Source organism: Lygodium microphyllum, chromosome 30, assembly GCF_053477565.2.
Source record: "Lygodium microphyllum isolate KBCC chromosome 30, Lygodium_microphyllum_v1.1.10, whole genome shotgun sequence".
NCBI classification, from domain to species: Eukaryota; Viridiplantae; Streptophyta; class Polypodiopsida; order Schizaeales; family Lygodiaceae; genus Lygodium; species Lygodium microphyllum.
In genome coordinates, this window is record NC_141164.1 from 116,436,466 (window position 1) to 116,446,431 (window position 9,966).

Here is a 9,966-nt window from a genome sequence, read left to right on the forward strand (position 1 = left end):
ATGCGTCTAGCCGCATCCAAATGTGGTTTCCTTGGAGCCTGCATAAACTGACTTACCAATCCAACAGCATAGCTCAAATCTGGCCTGGTAATAGTCATATAAATCAAACTTCCTACTATGCGTCTGTACATAGTAGGGTCTTCTAGAAGCTCACCTGCATCTGTGCTCAGCTTCACATTTTGCTCCAAAGGAACTGAAATAGGCTTACAGCCTGTCATCCCATATTTGGACAGCATGTCCAATCCATACTGCCTCTGCAATAGCTGTATCCCACTTGGTGATCTAATCACCTCAATGCCCAAGAAATAACGCAGCTCTCCCAAATCCTTCATCTCAAACTTCTGCTTCAATAGCATTTTCACATGAAGGATATCTTCATCACTGTCACCTGTCATAATCAAATCATCAACATAAATGACAAGCAGCATAATACCTTTCTCTGTTTTTCTCACATAAAGTGAGAAATCTGCCTTGGAAATCTGAAAGCCAATAGTGACAAGATACTGTCCTATCTTGTCAGACCATGCTCTAGGTGCTTGCTTCAAGCCATACAAGGCTTTCTTCAACCTGCAAACAAACTCAGGATGAACAGCATGCACATAACCTGGTGGCTGCTCCATATAGACCTCTTCTTGCAAATCACCATGCAAGAAGGCATTCTTTACATCCATCTGATGTAAAGACCATCCCTTTGATGCAGCCATAGCAATGACTGCTCTTACGGTTGCCATCCTTGCAACCGGACTAAATGTTTCTTCATAGTCAATGCCATATGTTTGTGCATACCCCTTGACTACTAATCTTGCCTTGTATCTGTTCACAAAACCATCAGCATTGTGCTTCACCTTATAAACCCACTTACAGCCAATTGCATTCTTACCTTTAGGCAAAGGTACTAACTCCCATGTAGCATTTGCTTCCAAGGCATCCATTTCTTCATCCATGGCTTTCTCCCATTTTTCTTTTCCCATGGCTTGCTCAAAAGATGTGGGTTCTGGTTCCTGTATCACTTTGACCATATATGCATAGTGAATGGCTGTAAATCCATCATATTTCAGCCTATCCACAGGATACCTAGCTCTTGTAGACCTGCGCAAAGTAGGTTCACTCCCAGGTGCTCTCAAAACATCCCTGGTCTTCCTTACTCCAGGTGTAACAATAGAAGGAATACCCAACTCATCATCAATGCTCTGCTCTGAGCCACTGGATTCACCATCCACATAAGAGTGACCTGCATTCACATCAAACATGGGCTGATCAACTTTCTCTTTTCCTTTTCGTGATACCTGCATACCACTATCTGCATTGCTTTGAGAAGAATCTCCTGATCTCAATCTGCCTGTCCATGGCGAAGAATGTGAACCACTGCTAGAGGACGCTCCAGGTCCACTAATATTTTGTGACTGCTGCTGTGAATTTTGTGCAGCATTACCATTTTGTGCATCTACATCATCAATCACATTTACTGGTTTATACCAACTACTCATCTCATCAAAAACAACATCTCTGCTCACTGTAAACTTACGAGTAGAAGGGTTATAGCATCTATACCCTTTTTGCTGCAGAGAGTAACCAATAAAGATGCACTTCTCAGCTTTTGGATCCAACTTGGATCTCAGCTCATCTGGCACATGTACATAGGCAATGCAACCAAAAATTTTCAAATGAGAAATATCTGGTTTCCTACCAGTATACCTCTCCTCTGGAGTCATTCCATGTATTGCTGCAGTGGGAGTCCTGTTCATTATGTAGACTGCTGTAGCAACTGCTTCAGCCCAATAAAAATCTGGCAAGTCTTTTTCATTGAGCATGGCACGAGATACCTCTCCAATATGCCTGTTTTTCCTTTCTGCAATTCCATTTTGTTGTGGGGTATAACTGCATGAATATTGCTGCTTTATGCCATGCTCCCGCAAGAACTTTGCAAACTCATTTGAGAGGTACTCTCCCCCTCCATCTGACCTTAGGCATTTTATCTGCAAGCCTGTTTCTTTTTCAACCATAGCTTTAAGAGTTTTGAAATGCCCAAAAACTTCACTTTTCTTTTTCATAAAATACACCCAAACTTTTCTGCTATAGTCATCAATAAAACTGACAAAATAATGACAGCCTCCAAGAGATGCAGCTTTAGTTGTCCACACATCAGAGTGAATTAATTCCAATGGCTTCTCACTCTCTTGAACATGTCTAGGAAATGGTTTCCTTGCCTGTTTTCCAAACTGACAGGCTTCACATACCTTATGCATTTCTGCAACCTTGAATTTGGGCAATCCTACAACAATATTTTGGGCCTGCATTGATTTAAGTCGCTGTACATTAACATGACCAATGCGTTTATGCCAGATATCAATATCTGCAACTACACCGGTCCCATGTGCAAACATTGCTGCACTCAATTCAGACATGTCTGCATCCAATGTAAACATTCTGCCCTTCTTCTTTCCTTTTGCTATCAAGCGACCTTTATTTTTCATATCCTCAACAAAGCATCCATGAGGATTAAATCTGACCTGCAAGCCCTGTTCAACCATTTGACCAACTGAAACCAGATTCTTGGTGATATTCGGGACATGAAATACATCGGACATGTATTTCTTTTTCCCACCCTGCATAGACAAGGGAATTTTTCCAATCTGCACAATAGGATGTGCAGTATCATCACCAGTCTCCACAAATCCTGGTTTTTCCATTTTCCTTGCATCCTCCATCCATTCTGCATGACCTGTCATGTGGTTTGATGCACCTGAGTCAACATACCATACATCATTGCTTTCTTCTGCACTTGTCATAGAATTGTTCATGTGCTGCACCATGAACAAATGCTCATTTCTGTCATCACCCTGTCTACTAGAAGATGCATAATTCCCTTGTTGCAGTTTTCCATTCATGATGTCATTCTGCTTTTTATAGCAGTCTTTAGCCATATGACCCATTTTACCACAGTAGTAGCATTCAACATTACTGTTTGCATTTTGGCCTCTTTGCCATCCACCACGACCTCTTTGGCTCCCCCTGCCTCTAGAGTTACCACGTCCTCCTCCATAGGACTGGTTTTCTTGAGTTTGCTGCATATTCTGATTTCTGCCACGGCCTCCAAATCGGCCTCCTCTACCTCTGCCTCTACCTCTTCCAGCATTTGAGTAGAAGACAGCTTCTTTTGAAGTTCCTCCTGAAGAAGATGCACCACCATTTCTCTGTTCCTCAGAAATTAGAAGAGCAATCAACTCCTCAAAATCAAGAAATCTTTCACGAACTGAAATGGATGTCCGAAACTGTGCATAATCCTTTCCTAGACCATTCAAGGTCACGGAAACTAAATCATCATCTTCCACTGGCGACCCAATGGAAGCAAGTGCATCTGCAATCTTCTTCACCTTCATGTGGTAGTCGTTGATGCTCATACTTTCTCTTTGCACATTATGCAACTCTTGCTTGAGCTGCATTTTCCTGGCTTGCGTATTTGTGCTATACATTTTTGACAAAGTATCCCATGCCTCCTTTGGCGTACTTGCATCCTGAATATGCACAATCATAGAGTCTGAAATACTGATAGACAGCCAATACATAACTTTCCTAGCTCTCTCATGCCATGTTTTAAATGCCTGCATTTGTTGTTGATTGGGAACATCAGGAAGAACTGGTTCTTCTTCATTTCCTGCAACAAATTCCCAATATCCTTTTCCCATAAGGAAATTCGTCATTCTAAACTTCCATGCCTGGAAGTTGTTCTTGTCAAGCTTTTCAGTGACAATCTGTGAAAGAGAATCAGACGCCATTACAGAATACTGCAAGAAATTCTGTCACTGCAAAAAAACACAGCTTCACCCTCACAAGGGCAAATCTGCAAAACTGGCGAAAGTGGTATTTGACCACACAGTCACTTCCTAGTGACGATTTTGCATAAACAGGAACCAAGGATGATTCTGAAACTCCCAATGTCTCTGCGCTCAAGCATACGATGCAATTTCTACAGTAACTTTTCACCGACTTGTAGAACAGTGGTCGCACAGCATAAAACTGAGCCTTATCTTGAGTGCGTGCAGAAAACTTCCGTCTGCAAAACAGGCCCCGAAATGGCCTCAAATCAAAAAAACAAGGTCTCTTGCTTCACCGCGACGGGCGTCTCAACCTGAGACAATGCACTCCTGCAATTTCCGGCTGTGCTACCTACAAAGATCTGCTCCCAAAACAGGAAATGAAAGCAACACTGCTCCTCTTACCAGACCACCGCGAGCTTGGCTTGCTTTCTTGAGCTCCTTACCACGAACAAGGCTCTGATACCATGTCAAGATTGTGGGAGAGAAGGAAGGAGTCTCGCTTGAAGCTTTCTTGCTTGCACAATGGGGGAAGACACACAAGGGTGGAGGCTGAAAACAGTTTTCCTCTTCTTAGTTGTGTAAGCCAAAAGAACTCAAATACAAAGAAATAGAAGAACCCTATATATGGGTCTCAAACCAAACTCAACTAACTAAGGTGGCATACTAACTGAGCCACGAACTAGAGTAGATAAGGATAGCTATCATGTAGCTATTATTCATGGGCGGTGTACCAACCGCATCTGCAACTGACAAGTCGGTGACATAAATACACAACAGTCACCCTGGCGTATCACGAGTGGAGCTCGATATCTCAACACTTTCTCCTCTCTATAGTCTCTCTCTTCCATCCTTCTCTCTTCTAGGTTGTAACTATATGTAAGCTTATTTTTATGCCATATTTTGCTAAGTACCTGTCAAATTCTCGAGACATATATTCTCCAGGTTTGTTAGATCTTAGACATGATATATAACGTCCAAAATCATTTGTTGCACATGTCTTAAAATCCTTGAATACATCAAGCACCTCATCTTTAAGCTTCAGAATGTATAGCCAAGTATACTGGTTGAAATTGTCAATAAATGACATATAATGTCACATACCACTAGAAGATTCATTATGGTTTGGACCCCAAATATATGAATGTATCAAATCCAAAGATCTAGAACTATTTCTAACATGTCTCATAGACAGAAACCTTGCTTGCTTCCCAAATTGACAAGTGGAATAGACATGTCCCAGATTTGTATACTTACATTAGTCTTCATGTCCCCCTCAAGAAAAGGTACCATCATCTTTGACCTTTGCATGATGTCCAAGGAAACTGGAATGTCTCCAAAATCTTCTAATAGATTCATTGATAGCTCTTTGATGTAGGCAGCTTCATGTCTTCTTGTGAGTAGGGTAAACAAGTCTTCTATGAACTTGAAATGAGCAACAATGATTATGTCACTCTTTATGAGAAGCATTCTCATAAAAGAATTGATTTTGGTAATTGCCAAGATGGAAATCAACTTCAAATAACTGAGAATATCTAGCAAAAAGAGTTATACTTCAATCTGTCAAGAGACACAATTGAAATAGTATCAAAAGATAATAGCTTGATTTCAGGCTTGATGTTGCCTGATTCTAGGTAGTCTTCTTGATCTTCAAGTCGACTGCTTAAATTCAAGTGGGTTGCTCCAAATATTCTTCCTGAGGTTGGACTTGTTGGAAACTTCAGATCTGAGTGATAGAACCTTCAATGTGCCGTCAGCAGTGAGAAAATGAAGTGGGAAAAGAGCTTGAGATAAAGAAGCTATGGTAAATAAGGATTGCACGAATATGGCCTAGTTTTTTTACTCTGTTCAGCCACAAGAGTGAACCATTTGGCTTGAGATTTGAGCTAGGATTAGTTCAAGTAATGCCCTTCCCTTTCCCTATGGTCATGAGGAGGATTGCGATATGTGGAGATTGCAAGAGTGGTATAACATGAACATGCATAGAACTCTCAAAGACCTGGGAAAAATGCAATGCTAATTTGGGGAGGCATCAATGTCAGGGTTTTATGTAACATAGAGAAGTGCCTTGAGCAAAGGAGATATCTCCAGAAGAAATCATGATGAGATATGGCCTCTAGGGATAGTTATGAAGACTCCAAGTGTTGTTGGTCCTGTTGGCTATGGTTGCTTCTAAGAAGGTAAAGTAGTGGAGGTGAGAAATGAAACCATGAGCTAACAATGATCTTGATCAGTGGTGATAAAGAGAGACTAGTGGATCAAAGTAGAGATAAACTATGCTTAACTGAGTTCTGATACCATATTAGAAAGATGGATCTAGAGCATGGCAGGAGCTATAGAGGTTGGAAGATGAATACAAGACTCATGATGACATAGACAATGGACTGAATATTTGTAATGTCCCCATCACTTAGTTTATTTTAATTAAAAAATTCATATAAATTCCAAAAAAATTGATTTATGTTGAAAATAAAATTGCACATTTTTAAAACTAGCTCTAACAATGAAGATAATTGTTATTATTAATGAGGTATTATATGTTGAGGCTTTGACTTTTTGCTTTTTGGGCTCTTGCCTGGACTCTGCATCCGTGGCTGGCCTCTTTTGTCCTGTGGCCGTAGTCTCTGTGCTCTGTCCCTAGCCCATCTCCTTGTTGATGAAATACTGCATCCACGCCATGAAGTTTGATACATCTGCACTGGTCGGGATGCTGGGGGTGATGGTGGTGAGTTTAGTGGAAGGTACCAGGAGGGTAGGGATCGGATGGAGCGGGGCCTTGCCCTTACCTTCAGGGACTGGAGGTGGCACAAACTCTAGCACCTGTGTGCTAGACCTTTGCCCCTCTTCTCTACACAGGCTCAGGCTCCTCAGTTCATCTGCTCGGCACTGTTGTTCGATGGACCCGTGGGTGGCTTCCGCCAGGTCCTCTTCCTCCTTTCTTTGTAGCTCTTCCTCTTCCTCATCCACTTTTCTCTTCCTTTCCTCCTCCGCTTTTCTCTGCTCTTCCTTCTTTTTCTCTTTCTGTTCTTTTTCCCTCCTTTTCTTCTCTTCTGCTTCTTGTTTTGACACCTCCTTTGCTTTCTGTAACTCCTCTTTTTCCCTCTCCTCCTCCTGTCTCTTTGTCCTTTCTCTCTTCTTTGCTTCTTTCAGGGATTCTTTCTTCGCCCTTTCCAAGTCTTCTCTCTCCTTCTTCCTGCCTTCGTCATTCTTCTTCTTCCTCTGCGTCTTCTTCTTCTTGGTTTTCCTGATTGTCTTTTTACTAGTCTGTCCCTCCCCTTCTTCTTCTGTTTCAGTTCTGTCGGTGGACCTGTCTTTGTCCTGGTGAGGAGGCGACCTCTCTGGCGTTTCTCCTTCTCCCTCTTCCACCTTCTGTGCTTCCTTTATTGCCTTCTGGATGAGTGCAGTCAAGACTCCTCCATACCCAATGAAGGAGGCTTTGGAGGAGGCTTTCTTTCTTTCTGTAACTTTAGAAGCCGGAGATTCTCTTCCTGTTGGTGCACTTCCTAGGGCTAGTGCTTTGGCCACTTGGTCAATTGTTTTCCGCATGTATCCATTCCAATCTACTTCATCTAGGGTGTGGGCTGCTACATTCTCCAACACTGGCACGCTAATTTGATGCATTAAGGAATTGTAACGCTGGCTGGAGAAGAGCACATGAACCAACTTGGCCTGCAACCTGGCTTTTGTGTCAGGGATGTCCTGGATGCTTATGCCGTCATTCATGAGCACCTCTTCCTTCTTCATTTTTAGCATGGCATAAACATCCCTTTTTTGTTTCCTTTCTGTCCTTGGTACCAATCCGAAAGTCTTCTCCACCAAGGCTGGATCCAACCGGACTTGTACCTGCTTTGCACCCTCTCTTCGGCCCATTGTTACCATACCACCTTCTTGGTTTGGGTTGTATGTTCTGAGAAATTCTACACACTTTAGGTGATCCGGCCCTTGCGAGAATTTTTCAATATACTTTCTGAAGTTGCATTGTTCCACCACCCTCCTGGCTGCTTCCTCCTTGGCCACCACGACTTCTATGTTGTGGATGGTTCGGAACTTGAGCTGGCCGAAGGTGCGGTTCTCTAGGTGGATGTGATACTGCTCCCTTCCTCATCTGTGAACGGGAGTTGATGGGCGCGGTCTTGTTGCGACATTTTATGCTCCTGCCATAATTCGTAACTTTCGTTAGCATTTTCCACATATCACTTCGATGGTTATGTGAGAATAAAAACTCTTCCATGAATTTCTTAGGAAGCCATTTTTTCATACTATATGCTTATGTTTTTCGCTACCTTTACTTTACTGTATCCCCTTTTGATTCATTTCCCATCTGATTCCTTTCACCTTCACCACATACCCCCTCCCCTTCCATCTTAGAAAAGAATCCTTCCTAGGATTGGGGGCCAAAAGGTTAGGGGCTTTGGGCCTGTTGGGGTAGGAGTTACTTGTGAAGGAGCCACGTGTAGAAATTTGGATTGTATTCCAGTTGAGCGGCGCGGTCCAGATCAAAGGGTCGAATTCCTACATGTGTGACGTATGTGAGGACATCTGTGAGGAAGTCACTAGAGTCGACTCGACTTGCGATGTGGAGCTCTTTCTTTGTTAAGAGGCGGTCAAGATAGGGATGCCCCTTGATATGCGCATCCATGGGTCGGCCCCGAAGAGTGGTTAACACTCTATACGAGGTAGGCGCGACGTAGGTGGGAGCATACTCTACCGTTTTGATGGCTCGGCGTTGCTTGGCATTGGTCATTATGCAACATCCGTCAACCTCCCATTGCAACCTAAGAGCGTACCACTGCCTCAAGAAGGGTGATCCAGTATCAGCAAGGTGGGATAACCTTGCAATCTCTTGGTCAGTGATAGTAGAAGTGGTCCGTGGATCGTATGACGTGATGAGATGTTGCTTAATGGCTTGCTCTTTGGAGACCTCGCTACCGAGCAACTCAGCAGCCAGTAGAGCGAGAAGCCTGTGCAAAGGCGAATTCAAAAGTCTCCCAAGAGCAAGGCATATTGCGCACTTCCATTGGAAAGGGTTCCGCTAATAGACCCAAGTCCCAGCAGTCATAGCTGAGGGCTAGCGACACGAAGGTGGCATCAAGCCATTTGATACAGTCCACCATATCATCTCCGGTGTCCTCCTTAAGGTCAGTGGTTGGCTAGCGCTAAAAATGACTTCCGTTCATAGGAGGGCGTAAGGCGGACGAGCGGTTGAGGTTTGCCAGAACTCGAGGCTTTGATAGTACATAGTTGCGGTTGGGAGTTTCCTTGAGCCTACAACCGGGCTGTTTGTAAGATGGGCGGGTTAGGGTCAGTCATAGCGGGCTGGGCTGCCGCAGTCAGCTTTGCTGCGGAGAGTCACCTGTGGCGGTGGCTATTGCTTGGCCCGATAGGTTTGTGTAACTCTCCGTAGACGAGTCGAATGGCTGGGGCTCTGGAGAGCACTACAGCCTATGGTCTTGAGGTTTTGGGGGATGTGGGCTGATCAAACTTGGGGGTGGCATACGACTAGTGCCTTTGGCCACGGGGACCCTAGGGATCCACAGTGAGGCATTTCCCTCATAGTAGCCTTGCGCACACAAGAGGGTTTTAGGGACCCATATTTGCTTAATCACATGGCGCTTCCGATGATTGCATCTTGGCCTCCTAGGTTTAGAGTTCTGGGTCTTATGCGGATAAGTGCGTCGACTCCTAGGCGCTTGTTGTGGCTATTTAGGCACCCATTAAAAGCGAGGCTATTGGGTACTCGCTTTGGTTGTTGCAGGCTGCGGTTTATGGAAGTCAGGGAGCGGTGGACACGCACTACCCCCTCCTTAATCTTGCCTACGGATGTTTCTATCGGTGGCCCTGCGGACGGTGATGGTGTCACCCAGCCCTTGCTGAAAGTTGTGACAATGCGCACGTTGCCGATTGCTAAGTGGATGCGCTGCGACTCATAATCAACATTGTAGTGAGTTCGCCCGAGCAACGACTCCATGCCTGCGTCTCTAGCACTAGGGAACACATAAAACAGCATTGGAGTAGTCTCAGACTCGATAGAAACGTCGACTCTGCACTTGCCGAGAAATGCGTAAGATTGAGCCCCATATGGGCTTAATTTGGCAGTTGTGGGTTGAAGTAGTGGTTTGCCAAGTTGGATCCAATGCTTGTGCGTTAAGAC